General features: G+C 50.3%; 1 long non-coding RNA gene across 1 annotated transcript; it reads right to left on the reverse strand.

The window, feature by feature from the left end:
- Positions 1-527: 527 nt before the first annotated feature.
- On the reverse strand, positions 528-12,784 carry LOC311582279. The gene is made up of 4 exons (XR_014774066.1): positions 12,670-12,784; positions 5,365-5,524; positions 1,245-1,974; positions 528-1,094 (listed from the first exon to the last, which is right to left on the reverse strand). It is a non-coding gene; the product is annotated as an uncharacterized lncRNA (long non-coding RNA).
- Between the last annotated feature and the right edge of the window lie 1,555 nt (positions 12,785-14,339).

Raw genomic sequence — 14,339 nt, forward strand, 5'->3', positions numbered from 1 at the left:
TGGGATAAAAGTGAAACGTAGTCTTAAAACAAAATAAAAGAGACCAGGCATGGTGGTGCACACCTTTAATCCCAGCACTTGGGAGACAGAGGCAGGTGGATCTCTGAGTTCGAGGCCAGCCTGGTCTATAAAGTTAGTTCCAGGACAGCCAGGGCTGCACAGAGAAAGCCTGTCTCAAAAAACCAAGAAGAGAAAGAAAAGGAAAGAAATACGAAGCAGTGATGAGAGACAGTGAGTCCTGTGGTCTGCTGGGTGGTCCGTGATTGCCAGCTCCTCTGTGAGCTCATCCCAGAGAAGCATGAGGGTTAGGAGGGATCGAGGCAGAGGACCACAGAGAAAACAGCTACTTGCTACCTATCTCCCAGGAGTCCTTGCTGTCCTCAGGGTGACCCTACCAGGCCCTTGGCAAATGGCACTTAGTCCTATATGCTAGGCAGAGCTAGACATAGAGGGCAATGAGTTTGATATAGAGGCGGAAGCATGGAGGTTGTGTGCAAGGGTCTGTATGAGGGTGGGGACTGAGGAAATCCCAGGAGAGATGGGATGACAGTCACCATCTTTGCTTTTGTGGATGAGGAAATAGGTGTGCGCAGGGGGGGGGGGGTGAATGATGGGTTTTTGAGCAAAGTAGCCAAGAGCAGATTTCAACCCCACTGTGAGTTTACCAAGCCTATGGTTGGCTGCCACTGTCCACTGTCCTAGGCTGCAAGGCCAGGTACCCAGTGATCTGGTTACCATAGGAAGTGCTCCTCCAAGGCTCCGACGCTGAAGGCAAAGTACCAAATGGTAAGTAGGTCACCAAAGGTGTATTCTTGGGGTCTCTCTTGCCTTCCTATCATGCACCCTGCTTGGCCACCAGGATGGGAGTGCCTCTTTTCTTCCACACATTCTGCACCACAGTGTCCTGTTTCACAGCAGGCTCCGAGGCAACGGAGGCAAGTCACCATGGATCCAAGCCTTTTGAACCACAATCCACATGAATCTCCTGCCTTAATTCTTATTTCTCAAGCATGACGTAACAGCTCATTAACATACAGCCAGGGTTCTGGATCCTGGAATTGCTCAGTATGCGCTGTACACTAGAGCTGCCAACCCTGTAGCAGAACAGACAGATTACAACAAATTAAGCATTTGTTGGATGCACAAAGCCTGGCCTTAGTCCAGGGAGGAGAGGCACCACCCCCACCCCTTCCTAGCCCAGACCCTGCTTCCAGGGAGAAAGCACATCCCTCATGTGCCCAGACCTTCTGCCTGCTGTGGGATGTTCGAAGCAGGGAAGATGAGGAACCCTAGCTCCTGCAGCTCGTTCATTGGCCCTCAGTCTTCTCATGCGTAAATGGAAATCTTCAGTCACCATCACAGACTTACTGCTAGAGTACGAACCGAGCATTCCTGGAGCAATTGGACAGTGAGTCTAGGCTGCCCTGAGGGGCTGCTGCCAATGCCTGACGTCATCCTCCAGCTGTATACCTCACTCACAGAAGCCTCATCTAATGCCCTGCTCAGCAGGCAGGCCACGGCAGAGGCTAGCAACCGTGACTGTGAGCTCATCATTCCAAGTCCGTGACTTACAGTGGAGCCAAGCCTATCTCCTGTATACAACCCACTGGCGACGCCTTCTTTCTTCAGGTCTCAGGCCAGTTCCTTCCGGAGCTCAGGTGCCCCTTTCTGGTAGCATTTGTGACAGAGAAGCAAAGTGGCAGACTCCCGTACGACCCGACATGAGCTCACACTGCCTGCCGCCATGCGTTCTTGGTTGCTAGACCTTGAGCAGGTAGGTGTGGTTTAAGGGTAACGTTGAGGCGCCTTCGCCTACTGCCTGGTTTCTGACCAGGGGAGTTGGTGAAGAAGGAGCGACCTTCTTGCATGCATCGTCCAGTTGTCAGCATCCTACAGAGTGTGGTGGCATAACACCTGTAACCTCAGCACGTGGGAAGTGGGGCCAGGGAGATTTAAGTCCAAGGTCCTCTTCACCTACATAGTAAGTTGAAGGTTATCCCAGGTGTCAAAGAGCTGAATGCCTGGGCATTGCTGGACAGCAGCTCTCTGTGGTATGTCTCCCTTCCCAGGAATCTTGCTGCTGAGACTACCTAGGTGTTCAGTGAGGCCCCAGGGGCCTTTGCTGAGCTTCATTGTCCTCACATGTCCCCCAGACCCTCTTGTGTCTCTGTGACTCTAGAGCAACCAGTAGCATCATTGAGGGTGCGTGGCAGGAGGTTCTGACCCAATCCCCACCCCATCTTTTCTCTTTGCTTTCTGAGGCTGACCTGACAAGCTTGAACAGTGTTGTGTGGCAGTCGAGGCCACTTCTCCCCCTTAGTAACTTTCCTGATCAGAAACCGGGCAGTGAAGGAGCCTCGACTTTAGCCTTAATCCGTATCCACCGGCTTCACGCCTGCTTAGGCAGGCACTCAGCTGACTCAGCTACGTCCTCGGCCCCTCCATCCCAACTTTATTTACTCACTAACAAAAGCATACTCGTTATTCCATCTCCTTTTATCTATTTATCTGTCTGTCTGTCTGACTATCTATCTTTCTATCTATCATCTATCTATTTTTGAGGTGAACTTCAGACTATTCCTGGGCTATCCACTGTCTCCCGGGTCGTACTCCCGGCTCTCCCTCTGGCCAGCACCTCGCTGCCTCCTGAGTCTGAGTTCTTTCTCTGACATTCTCCTTGGCTACTCCAACTCCTGGTTCCTGGCCACCCTCAGGCGTGCCTGTCCCTTCTTCTTGCACCAAAACCAATGGGACCCCAGAAGAGGCCTCACCAGTACTCCGGGTGTCTCAGCAGAAGCAGAAAGCTCCTCACCATCCCTTCTTCCCTACACACACACACACACACACACACACACACACACACACACACACACACACACACCACACGCCCCAGGGCTAGCTATAAGATTAATAATAGGTGTAGGAGGGATGGCTCAGTGGATAAAGGCGCTTGGCTAAGCCTGACCACTTGAATTCAACCACCAGGACCCTACTTGGTAGAAAAAGTAAACTGATCCCCAAAAGTTGTCCTCTGCCTTCCACAGGCACCAAGGCATGCCCATGCCCCTCCCCACCCCGACACACAGCAAAGAATGCAAATGTAATATTAAAAAAATACTAGAGGCTGGAGAGATGGTTCTGCAGATAAAAGGCACTGGTTGCTCTTCCTGAGGGCCCACGTTCAGCTCCTACCATCTGCATGGCAGCTCACAGCCCCTTGTAACTCTTCTTCCAGGAGATCCTACGTGCTCTTCTGCCTCTATAGGACGTGTGTACACGTGGTGCACAGAGAAACATGCAGGCAAAATACTCATACCCATAAATACAATTGTTAAAAATGTGAAGAGAGGGGGGCTGGAGAGATGGCTCAGCGGTTAAGAACACTGTCTGCTCTTCCACAGGTCATGAGTTCAATTCCCAGCAACCACATGGTAGCTCACAACCATCTATAATGTGATCTGATGTCCTCCTCTGCCTGCAGATGTGCGTGCAGACAGAGCACTGTATACATAATAATAAATAAATAAATCTTTTTTAAAAAATGTGAAGAGGAGTGGCAGGTGCAAGGCATAGGGACATAGCCCTCTGCGCTGACACCCTACTCAATCCACAACAGATGTCGCCTGCTTCACTCTAGGGAGACTCCTTGCAGGGCTATCACTAGGCACGTGACTTTAGGCAGATGACCTTGCATCTTCTACAAGCACCCAGAGAGAGGTTCACCAAGCAATCTTGAGGCAAAGCTAACCTCACAGAGGTTGGGTGCAGAGCGAGTGCCACTATGCACACACATGAAAAATGGATGGAGATCAGGAGCTGGTGTCTTCCAGCACTTGTCACAGGGCCAGGTAGACAGCAGGCCTGCGGTAAAAATGACTCTTGTTCTTTTATTGTCATATTTATCATAAAAATAATGTTTTTCTTAAGGCTTTTTGGTTGTCAGGAAAAGTGGCTTGAGTGAAATGAGACAAGCCCCAGCATAAAGGAAGTGCATGGGATCACGTGCCCCAGGTGTTGGGAGGCAGGTGATGACAGCCTCAGGCTAACCTGGGAACTAGTGTGAAAAGAGAGCTTTGGGGTTTGTTTCGAGATGGGGTTTCATGTAGCCCAGGCTAGCCTCAAATTACAAATCCCCCTGCCTCTGTCCTCCGAGAGTTGGGATTATAGGGGTGCACCACCACACAGGGCATAAGAGAGTTACTCTTCCCCAGCCTCTGTGAGGAAAAACCCTGGGGAAGAACTCTGACTGGGGTAGCTTGAATTGTGTGCTCATTCCTGAACCAGTTACAATAGGCATTTGAGCACTCCGGCTGGAGCCAGATGCCCAGCCCGATGGCCAGACTGATGGGCAGCCTCGCCTCAGCCGAGAATGAGATGGATGCAGCAAGTGACCTAAGAGAAGGCACATCCAGGGGAGTGTGGTGGGATATCTCCCCAACTTGACTGCCAGCCCACTTTACAGACAGGGAAAGTGAGTCTCCAAGCTATGGTATAGCTTGTTCATGGTCACATGGCACAACGGTGACCCTGAAACTCAGTCTAGACTGTTGGCTTCCACCCATCCTCTTGTGCTGTCCTTCTGAGAAGAGAAGGATGGCCTGAACAGGATGTAGACTTTCCCTCCATGCCACTGCCTTCCCAGGCCACTGTAACACCAGGCTTCAGTGACCCTGTAGGTAATGGTGACAATAGAGCTGAGACTGGAAGGGAAGCCAGCTTTTATTGTAAGGCAGTGTACTTTGACCCTAAAACATAGACCTATGTGTGTGACACTATGACTGCCCTCCATAGCCAGGCCTCAGTGGGCCTCCACAGGTGACTTGGGAATTCTTTCCCTGTGAACAGAACTGTGCGAGCCTGGGGTCTCTCAGGACCAAAGGCAACCTTGAAGGGATGGTACCATCAAAGCATGTCCCGCCTGGATGGACACCACCAGAGATTCAGTCTTTGATAGCATGGGGGCCTAGGGGGTCATGGGAAATCATCTTTACAGCTCCTCCTGACAGCGGTTCACAGGCCATCTCATTCTGGCTTCTGTAGCCCTCTTCTCTAGGAAAAGCCTGGAGTTTCACTCTTCTGCCTCCTTGTCACCAACATGTCCTGTCTTTTGTCCTCCTCATGAGGGACACAGTTCCTCTGGTGAGCTGATGCCCCTGGAATGATGGGCAAGCACCTCTCTCTCTCTAAGGGCACACATGGACCGCCAAACTGAGGGGCCAACATCAAACATTAGAACTCCACAGCTAACTCACAGAAGTGGCTGTCCTGGAAAGCGCCAGAGACTTAGCGGCACCCCTACCCCACCGCTTCCCTCCATAGCTGAATAAGGCAGCTAGCTCTCCCTTAATGTAACAAAGTACGTACCCTAGAAAGTCAGCTTCTGAGAAGAGAAGATCCATTGGGGCTCATGGTTCTAGATCTTCAGTCAGCAGTCACTTGGCTCTGTTGCCTTTGGGCCTGTGATGAGGCAGAACATCCCGGTGAAAGCCTGTGCTGAAGGAAACTTCCATTCACCTCATAGTAGCTGGGAAGCAAGGAGAAAGGAGGGCCTGGTTATCCCAACATGCCTCTGGGGAAGTTTAGAGAAAGTAAGAGCTTCCAAGGAGCGTGGCTCGTGGCTCGGAAGGTTGCATCTTGTGGCAGAGCCCTCCAAGGAGGAAGCTGCTCCTGAAGTTTCACCACCTCCCACTAGTACTATGTGTTAGAACGAAGCCTTCCACGCATGAGCTCTAAGGCGGTGGTTCTCAACCTGTGGGTCTCAACCCCCTTGGGGGATGCCTCATATTAGATATTCTGCATATCAGATACTCACATTATAATTCATAGCAGTAGCAAAATTACAGTTATGAATTAGCAAGGAAATAAACTTACAGTTGGGGGGAGGAGGTCACCACAACATGAGGAACTGTATTAACGGTTGGCAGCACTAGGAAGGTTGAGAACCACTGCTCTAGGGAGACAGTTAAGATCCAAGCGTTAAGAATGATCATTTCCATTCTGACTGAATCTCCCCCGAGGCTGCAGCCGCTCCCTCTGCACTGCACTGCACTGCACTGCCCAGCTGGGGCTGATTAAAACAGCTAAAGTAAATTACCCATCACTGCCCAGGAATCCCTTGGGTCAGGCCTGGGCCCTGTGAGCACAAAACCCAGGAGGTAAGACCCAGGAGGTCAGTGGATGCCCCAGGAGAAGTCTGAAAATCCTAGTTAATCTCAAAAACAGGCAAACAAGAAACAAATAAATAGAAGAAAAATAGAAAAAAAAAAGAGTACTTTTTATTAGGGAGCAAAGTTGGGATCGAGGAGCTTGAGGATGTAGCTGAGTTGGCGATGTAGCTGAGTGCCCACCTAAGCAGGCGTGAGGCGAGCGGAAGTGGATTCAGGGTAAAGTCGAGGCTCCTTCGCTTGCTGCCGGTTTCTGACCAGGGAAGTTGCCAAGGGAGAGGTGGTAGAAATGAAGCTGGGTCCAGCCTGCTCTTGTTTTCTCCTCCCATGAACGCTCACCTACTGCGCATCCTCTCTGAGAAGCCAGCTTCCATGCTGCAGGTCCTGTGAAGGCTCATCTACTGCGCATCCTTTCTGAGAACCCAGCTGCCATGCTGCAGGTCCTGTGAAGGCTCATCTACTGCGCATCCTCTCTGAGAAGCCAGCTTCCATGCTGCAGGTCCTGTGAAGGCTCATCTACTGCGCATCCTTTCTGAGAACCCAGCTGCCATGCTGCAGGTCCAAGTTAGCTGGGAAGGCCATGCACGCACACACGCACGCACGCATGGGTGTCATCCACTAGCTCCAGCTGAGCCCCCACGGCCAGCCGGCAAACATCTGCTCACCGTGGGCACGTGTTACCCTAAACTTCGAGCACCAGCAAGTGTCCAGGTGACTGCATCTGAGAGTACATCATGTGGTACACAGCTGCCACACTGAATGAGCCATGCCCAGACCCAGCAGAGACAATCAGTTGGTGTCTTAAGCCACCAAGTGTTTGTGGGCATTTGTCACAGCCTGAGATAAAGAACAGCAGGTCCAAGCTCCTAGCCTCCACAGCCACCTACTTTCCAGCCATCTCGTAAGCCCAGTACTGGTCATGGCATTCTTCTGCTGGAAGTCTCCAGTGGCCCCTTATTGTCCCCAGCACAGTCTTTTTCTGTGTGTGGATGTGCAGATCAAAACTACCACCAGCGCAGCTTGCAGAATGCAGGCAACTGCCCAGGAGTTTGGAGCCTGGCATCGCATTGCAGCAAACACGATGTAGCCTCCTCTCTCTCCCTGTGAGCAGAGGGACAGTTCTACAGCAGTGTGCTTGTCTCAGTCCTGTGACTCATTTGCCCAGACAAATACAAGCGGAAATGACAGGGTGCCAGTTCTAAGCCAAGGTCTTAAGAGGCAATGCACATTGCTATAGCTTTCCCTTGCATTCTTGCTAGTTCTCATGAAAGGCTTTGCTCAGGCAGCCTGGCTCCCAAAATGAAAAATATACTCTAAACCCAGCCCCTAGCCTAGACCCATTTTAGTCATGTTTATGGGTTACCTCAGCTTATTTGAAGATATGTAAAGAGTCAGCTACAGTGCTAGCACCAATGTCAAGTACAGCTATGATTAACTCTACCAGAAAAGGAATCAGAAGACCTATGACAGGGTAGGCTGCAAGGAGGAGCTGAGAGGGACTCTAGCTGAGACTCCTAGCAGTAGGGGGTCACGGAGACTGAAGAGGATGCAGAGGACACCCTCTGACTAGACAAGACTTCTAGTGGAAGGAGCAGAGCGCCAACCCATCCACAGAAACTTCGAGCCAGGACTTGCCCTGCCTACAAGTTGTGCAGGGACCATGGGGATGGGGCGGAGTTTAAGGAAATGTCCAGCCAGTGCTTGGCTCAACCTGAGACCCACCCACGGGAGACAGCCAACCCCTGGCACTATTGAGGCTACTCTACTGTGCTTGTGGATGGGAGCCTAGCATGGCTGCCCTCTGAGTGGCTCCACCCAGCAGCTGACAGAAGCAAATGCGGAGACCCACAGCCAAACATGGGGGGCGGCACGGGGAGTTTTGGGGAAGAGTGGAGTGGGGAGGGGGAAAGGATGGAGGACTCAGAAGGGGCAGGAGCTTCATGGGAGGACCAACAGAGTCAACCAATCAGGGCCCAGAAGGCCTGTGAAGATTAGGGCTCCAGCCAAGGACCATGCATGGAATGGCCCTGGGCCCTCTGCACAGATGTAGCCAATGGGCAGCTCGGTCTTCATGTGGGTATCCTAGTGAGGGAAATGGAGACTGACTGACACGGACTCTGCTGCCTGCTTTTTTGTTGATTTTCCCTGGAGGGGGTGTCTCACCAGATCACAGGGAAAGGGGATGGATGCCTTCAGTCCTGATGCGACTTGATACCCTGGGATGGGTATGTGGGGGTTCCCCTTCTCTGGAGAGGAGGGGAGGAGTGTGGGAAGGATTGTAGCTTTGTCACAGGTGAAAGCAGTCTTGACAGGCTTTGCCCTTGGACACACCACGGATACTCCCTGAGATTAACCTTGAGATAGATTGGGTGGAGCCATCCGGGGCCTGGAATTCAGGCGTTTCTAATTGACCCTCGATGGGAGATGGAGACCGGCCCTTGCACGTGAGAGACAGACAGGCAGGGAGGACCAGAGGAGAAGCAGGTTGAGACCAAGATCGAGCTCACATGGATCGGGAAGAGGATCAGTGAACAGTCCAGAGACACCTAGGGACCCGTCCCGTGGAACGGATACCGGAAGGTTCACTCTTGTGTCCCTTTAACCTTTTTTCCTTCTTGTGTAAGCTAGCTGGGTTGTATAATAAAGTTTAATTGTTAAAAAACAGAGCCAACAGAGGAGAGATGGGAGAAACAGGGAGGGAGGGGGGAGTGGAGCCAAGATGTAAAATGGATAATTAATTTTAAAAAATCATATAAACACACATGTAGACATACTATATATAATGTTTAGAATCATGCATATGCATTTGTAAATAATGTGTTAATTCTTGGCAGTAATAGTCATGAAAAAAAGAAGCAGCCATAAAATCAACCGTAAAAGACAAAAACAAAAAACCAGAAAAGTCATGCAGCTGAGGCCAGCCAGAAGCCACAGACATGTGGTATAGGAACCTATCCCTGGGGACTTCCTGTGTGCCTGCTCCCCTCCTGTCTTAGTCAGGGTGTCTATTGCTGTGATGAAACACCATGACCAAAAGCAAGTTGGGGGGGAGGAGAGGGGAAGGGTTTATTTGGCTTCCACTTCCACATCATAGTCCATCACTGAAGGAAACCAGGACAGGAACTCAAACAGGAAGGAACCTGGAGGCAGGAGCTGATGCAGAGGCCATGAAGGAGTGCTGCTTCCTGGCTCGCTCCCTGTCTCTTGCTCAGCCAGATTTCTTATAGAACCCAGGACCACCAGCCCAGGAATGGCTCCACCCACAATGGGCTGGGTCCTCTCCCATCAGTCACTAATTTAAAAAAAAAAATGCTTTACAGGCCTATCTACAACCCAACTTAGGGATTTTATGGAAGCATTTTCTTAATTGAGGTTCCCTCCTCTCAGATGACTTTAGATTGTGTCGAGTTGACGTAAAACTAGCCAGCACACTTCCTAAGTATAGAAGCACTCCCACTGGTTCTACTACACTCTAGCTGTTGTGGAGTAAAAAAACATATATACAACTCCTGGCAAAGGCAGAGGCACACGCTGGGCAGACCAAATCCCCACAAGTACCCTTCATTCACACTGTGTACAAGGAAGAACTGGGCCTGCATGTACAAAAGCAGAACAATCTGGAATAAGTAAGCACTATGTAGATGCGTCATGACTAGAAGTTACAATAAATAAATACAACACGGAGATCCTGGACCTGGGGCTTAAATATGTACCTTTCCCCTTTCTTTTATAGTATTTTAATTTTTTTAAAATTAAAATATCATTACATCATTTTCCACCTTCCCTTGCATCCCTCGTTCCTTCTGTGTGCCCATGGCCTCTTTTTGTATAAATGCACTCTGTTCGGTCCATATAATGTTCCTTGTATTACCTGATTTTCAGGGAGACTACTTGGGAAACCTAGCCAACCACCCCAAGGCTAGGGATGGATCCTAGAGGAGAACCCACCACTGCTATTTTACTAAACTAGCACAATCCCTAACTACACTCTAAATATTGGTCCTTGTAGCCACTGATAAGTGTGGTTCTCACCTCTCATCTAGGAAATGTCTCTTGCAACACACGGAGACCAGTGCAGAAAAACCACAGCAGATCAAAATACAGAGAACAAGGAACCTTGCGATGAACAGACTCGGTTGGTACATTTACAGCATATCTCCAACACCCAAGGCTCAGGGATTGTGTGATTGTTTGAATGAAAATGGTCCCATAGCCTCATAGGAGGTGGCACTACTAGGAGGTGTAGCCTTGCAAGAGTAGATGTGGCTTTCTTGGAGGAAGTGTGTCACAGGGAGGTGGGCTCTAAGGTCTCAGATACTCAGGCCAGGCCTTGTGGCTCACTGTTTCTTCCTGCGGCCTGAGCATCAAGGTACAGAACTCTCATCTCCTTCTCCAGCACCATGTCTGCCTGCGCCCTGCCGTGCTTTCTGCCACGATGATAACGGACTAAATCTCTGAACTGTAAGCCAGCCTGAAGTAAATGTTTTTCTTTCTTTCTTTCTTTTTAAGGTTTATTTATTATTATGCATACAGTGCTCTGCCTGCATGTACACCTGCAGGCCAGAAGAGGGCGTCAGATCACATTGTAGATGTGGTTATGAGCCATCATATGGTTGCTGAGAATTGAACTCAGGACCTCTGGAAGAGTAGGCTGTGCTCTTAACCTCTGAGCCATCTCTCCAGCCCCCCATAAATGTTTTTCTTTACATGAGTTGCTGTGGTCATGGCGTCGCTTCACAGCAATAAAACCCAAACTAAGACAGTGATCATAGCAGAAGAGGGAACAGAAAGATTTTAAGAGCCAGAGCAACGGGAAGTCTGCTGTGAGATTATACCTCCTAGAAATGTCAGAAGCTACATCCACGAAGCCTCATCAACATGGCTGCCTAAACATGACCTGAACAGTAAGGGGGAGATTTCACAGGGCCGGAAACCCCAGACAAATGGTAACAGGGAACTAAGAAATGCTAATGGTGGAGGAATATTCTTTCCTTAGGAAAAGGCCCCCAACTGATTATTCTCTTTCTTTTAAAAGCATCACTATGGAGCCCAGGGTGGTCTGGAACGCATAATCCCTGAGTGTTGGCATTACAGCTATGTACCACCGTGCCATCTTGGGGCTGGGATTTCAGCGAACATTCCAGAGCTGAGCCCAAAGCACCTGAGTTTCCAACACCCCCCCCACCCCCACCTCCATTCAAAAGTGCTTTGCAAATTATCCACTCCAGTGAGGGCACCCTAGAGCCTGAGTGGGTGAGCTCTGGCTGCAGGGGTGGAGCTGCCTAGCTTCCATTTCTGTGCCTGCTTAGCCTTAACTCTTTCATGAAAGTCTTTTCCTTCACTTCACATCTGTAGAGGCGAGAACAGTCCGGTGCTCGCAGCCACGTTTCCAGAATGTCTCTCTCTTGAGCTTTGTTTCCCAGCAGCAGCAGGCTGCCTCAGCATTCCAGGGGCCTCCACCAGAGGCTTGCGTTGGTAGGACTCTCAAAACCATAGGTCCCTTGTTCCCTGCTCATGTAACCCCGAAGTGTGACTTTTACCCTCTGTGGGACTCTGCTTGGCCTCTCCGTGCCACACTTTGTCACCCGCTGAACATCTTCTTCTTTTTTAAAACTTCACCTAAGAGAGGGAAAGGGAAGAAAACTTACATGCTTAAAAATCCTCAAGTTTGCCAGGCGTGGTGGTACACAATTTAAATCCCAGCACTCCGGAGGCAGAGGCAGGCAGATCAGATCGCTATGAGTTACAGGCCAGCCTGGTCTACAAAGTGAGTCCAGGACAGTCAAGGCTACACAGAGAAACCCTGTCTCGAAAAACAAAACAAAAGCAAAACAAAACAAAAAGCCATGCTTGGGGACTGAAGAGACGGCTCAGCTGTGAAGAGCGCTGGCTGTTCTTCCAAAAGGATCCAGGTTCAATTCTAAGCACCCACATAGCAGCTCAAAACTGTTTCTAACTCCAGTTCCAGGGGATCTGACACCCACACACAGACAGGTAGGCAGGTAGGCAGGTAAGCAAAACACCAGTGCACCAATGCACATGAAATAAAAATAAGTAATTTTTAAAATTTTCCACACTTGCTCAGCTCCTAAACCCTTCACATACTTGCTGCTTTAATTAGCTCATCCACCCTATAAGAAGTTTTGATCTCCGCCTTGAAGATGAGGAAACTGAGTCTCTGAGACACTAAGTAGCTTGGAGGCAACGTAGTTCCTGGTACTGAGGTGAGTTACCTCATTACATCCCACTAGAAATACGCACGCCCCCACCTAAGGCCTATAGACATTTTTCTGAGTTAAAGCTTAGGGTGAAACCACAACCCAGGGCCAGCAAGATGGCTCAGCACTTGCCGTGAAACTTGACACCGTGAGTTCAGTCCTCAGAACCCAAGTGAACAGAGAAGGAGAGAACGGACTCCCAAAGACGTCCTCTGACAGCTACTGATGGGCACACAAACCCACACGCATACGTAAATACAGTAACAAACGAATAAATAATATCTCACCTACTGGCTATGGAGATTAGCGGTAGAGCACTTGCTCAGCATGTACAGTGCTCTGGATTCAGTCCCCAGTGCTGCAGGTAAAGAAGGCAACCCAAAACCTAATCTCTTAAGCAGACCTGAGTCATAATAGCACTGGGATGCCAGGCTTGGGTTGACTTCACTTGGTGTAGGCCGCCCCTGCCCCGCCCCAAATCCAATAGGCTAAGCATGAAGTCAGACTTTTCCCCACACCCAACCTTGGCTCAGAGACTTGGAGACTGACAGTGACTTCTCTGGGATCCTCAGAGTGGGAGGCGGCACTTCTTCCCTCCCAACCCCGGCATCCTCCTGCAGAAGCTTCAGGTCAGGTTCCTGAGGCCTCTTCCCCATTCTTGGATTCATTCCAACAAAAGCCCAAAGGGCTCAGATTTTCTCCAGCCTGCACTGCTGCAGCTGAGAAGACACCACCGGCGATGGAGAAGCTGGGGCCGGGAGTGACCAAAAGGTTCATGAGGGACATATGAATACAGAGGTCTGGGTAAACCCACTGGAAGCCTCGGGCCTCTGCTGCTCCTGATCATGCAAGCATGGCCTTTGCTGTTTATTGGCACCTGTCAAGGTGAGAAGTCCCAGTTTGGGTGTGACGTCACCTCATTCTTCCCGAGAGGAACTGGCCTGATGCGTCATCAAAGAGACAACTAGATTTTTCGGGTAGGAAGCCGGAGCCTGAGGGAGGGGAGGAGGGAGATGTTGACTCTAGCTGCATCCTGACCCTGATTTTACTGCATCCATCTGATGGGAGAGGAGATTCTTCTAGATCACATGGGTTTGGAGTCTGTGAAAACCTGAGGGTACCTGCTTGGCTTAGGTCACAGCACACTGCAGTGGGCACTGGATGGGAAGAGCCCAAGTGGCCACCAACCTGAGCATATTGTTGAGTCTACAGTGCCATGTTCTTCTTCTTCCAGTTCTTTCTAAAGATCCTATACCTCAAGCCGGGTGTGGTGGTGCACGCCTATAATCCCAGCACCGAGGGAGGCAGAGGCAGGCAGATCTCTGTGAGTTCGAGGCCAGCCTGGTCTGCAAAGTGAGTCCAAGACAGCCAAGGCTACAAAGAGAAACCCTGTCTCGGAAAAAGCAAAACAAAACAAAAAAGATCTTGCACCTCTTCCTCCTGAAGGAGGGTGTCTGCCAACATCCAGTCTTCTCTTACTCCTTTCTAGCCGGTGGTTGGCCCCACGGTGGGAGGACGCTTTTTGGTCTCCCTGACAGTGATGAGTAAATGAGAATATCCCCCTGATCCCCTATTGGTGTAAGGTTCGGGAGGTGCAGCTTTGCTAAAGGAAGTGTGTTCCTGGAAGCAGCTTTCAGTGCCAAAACCCCTCCTGCCACTTGGGCTTTGTTATCTCTGCTTTGCGCCTGTCGGTCACAATGTTAGGTCTCACCTTCCTGTCCCTGGCCCCCCTGCCCACTGCCTACTGCCACGATGTCCCCACCATTACAGACTCTGAGCTCCTGGCACTGTCTGTAGGTCCAAATAAACTCTTCCCTCTACAAGTTGCCTTCATCGTGGTGTTAGCACAGCAATGGGGGAAACAACCAATACACTGTGCAAACGGGACCCGAACCATGTGAGCCATGCTAGCCTTCTTCCACCTTACAGTACACGGTAAACCCCAGCTCCAACCCTG

The sequence above is a fragment of the Acomys minous genome (assembly GCF_964271855.1).
Source record: "Acomys minous genome assembly, chromosome: 14".
NCBI lineage: Eukaryota > Metazoa > Chordata > Mammalia > Rodentia > Muridae > Acomys > Acomys minous.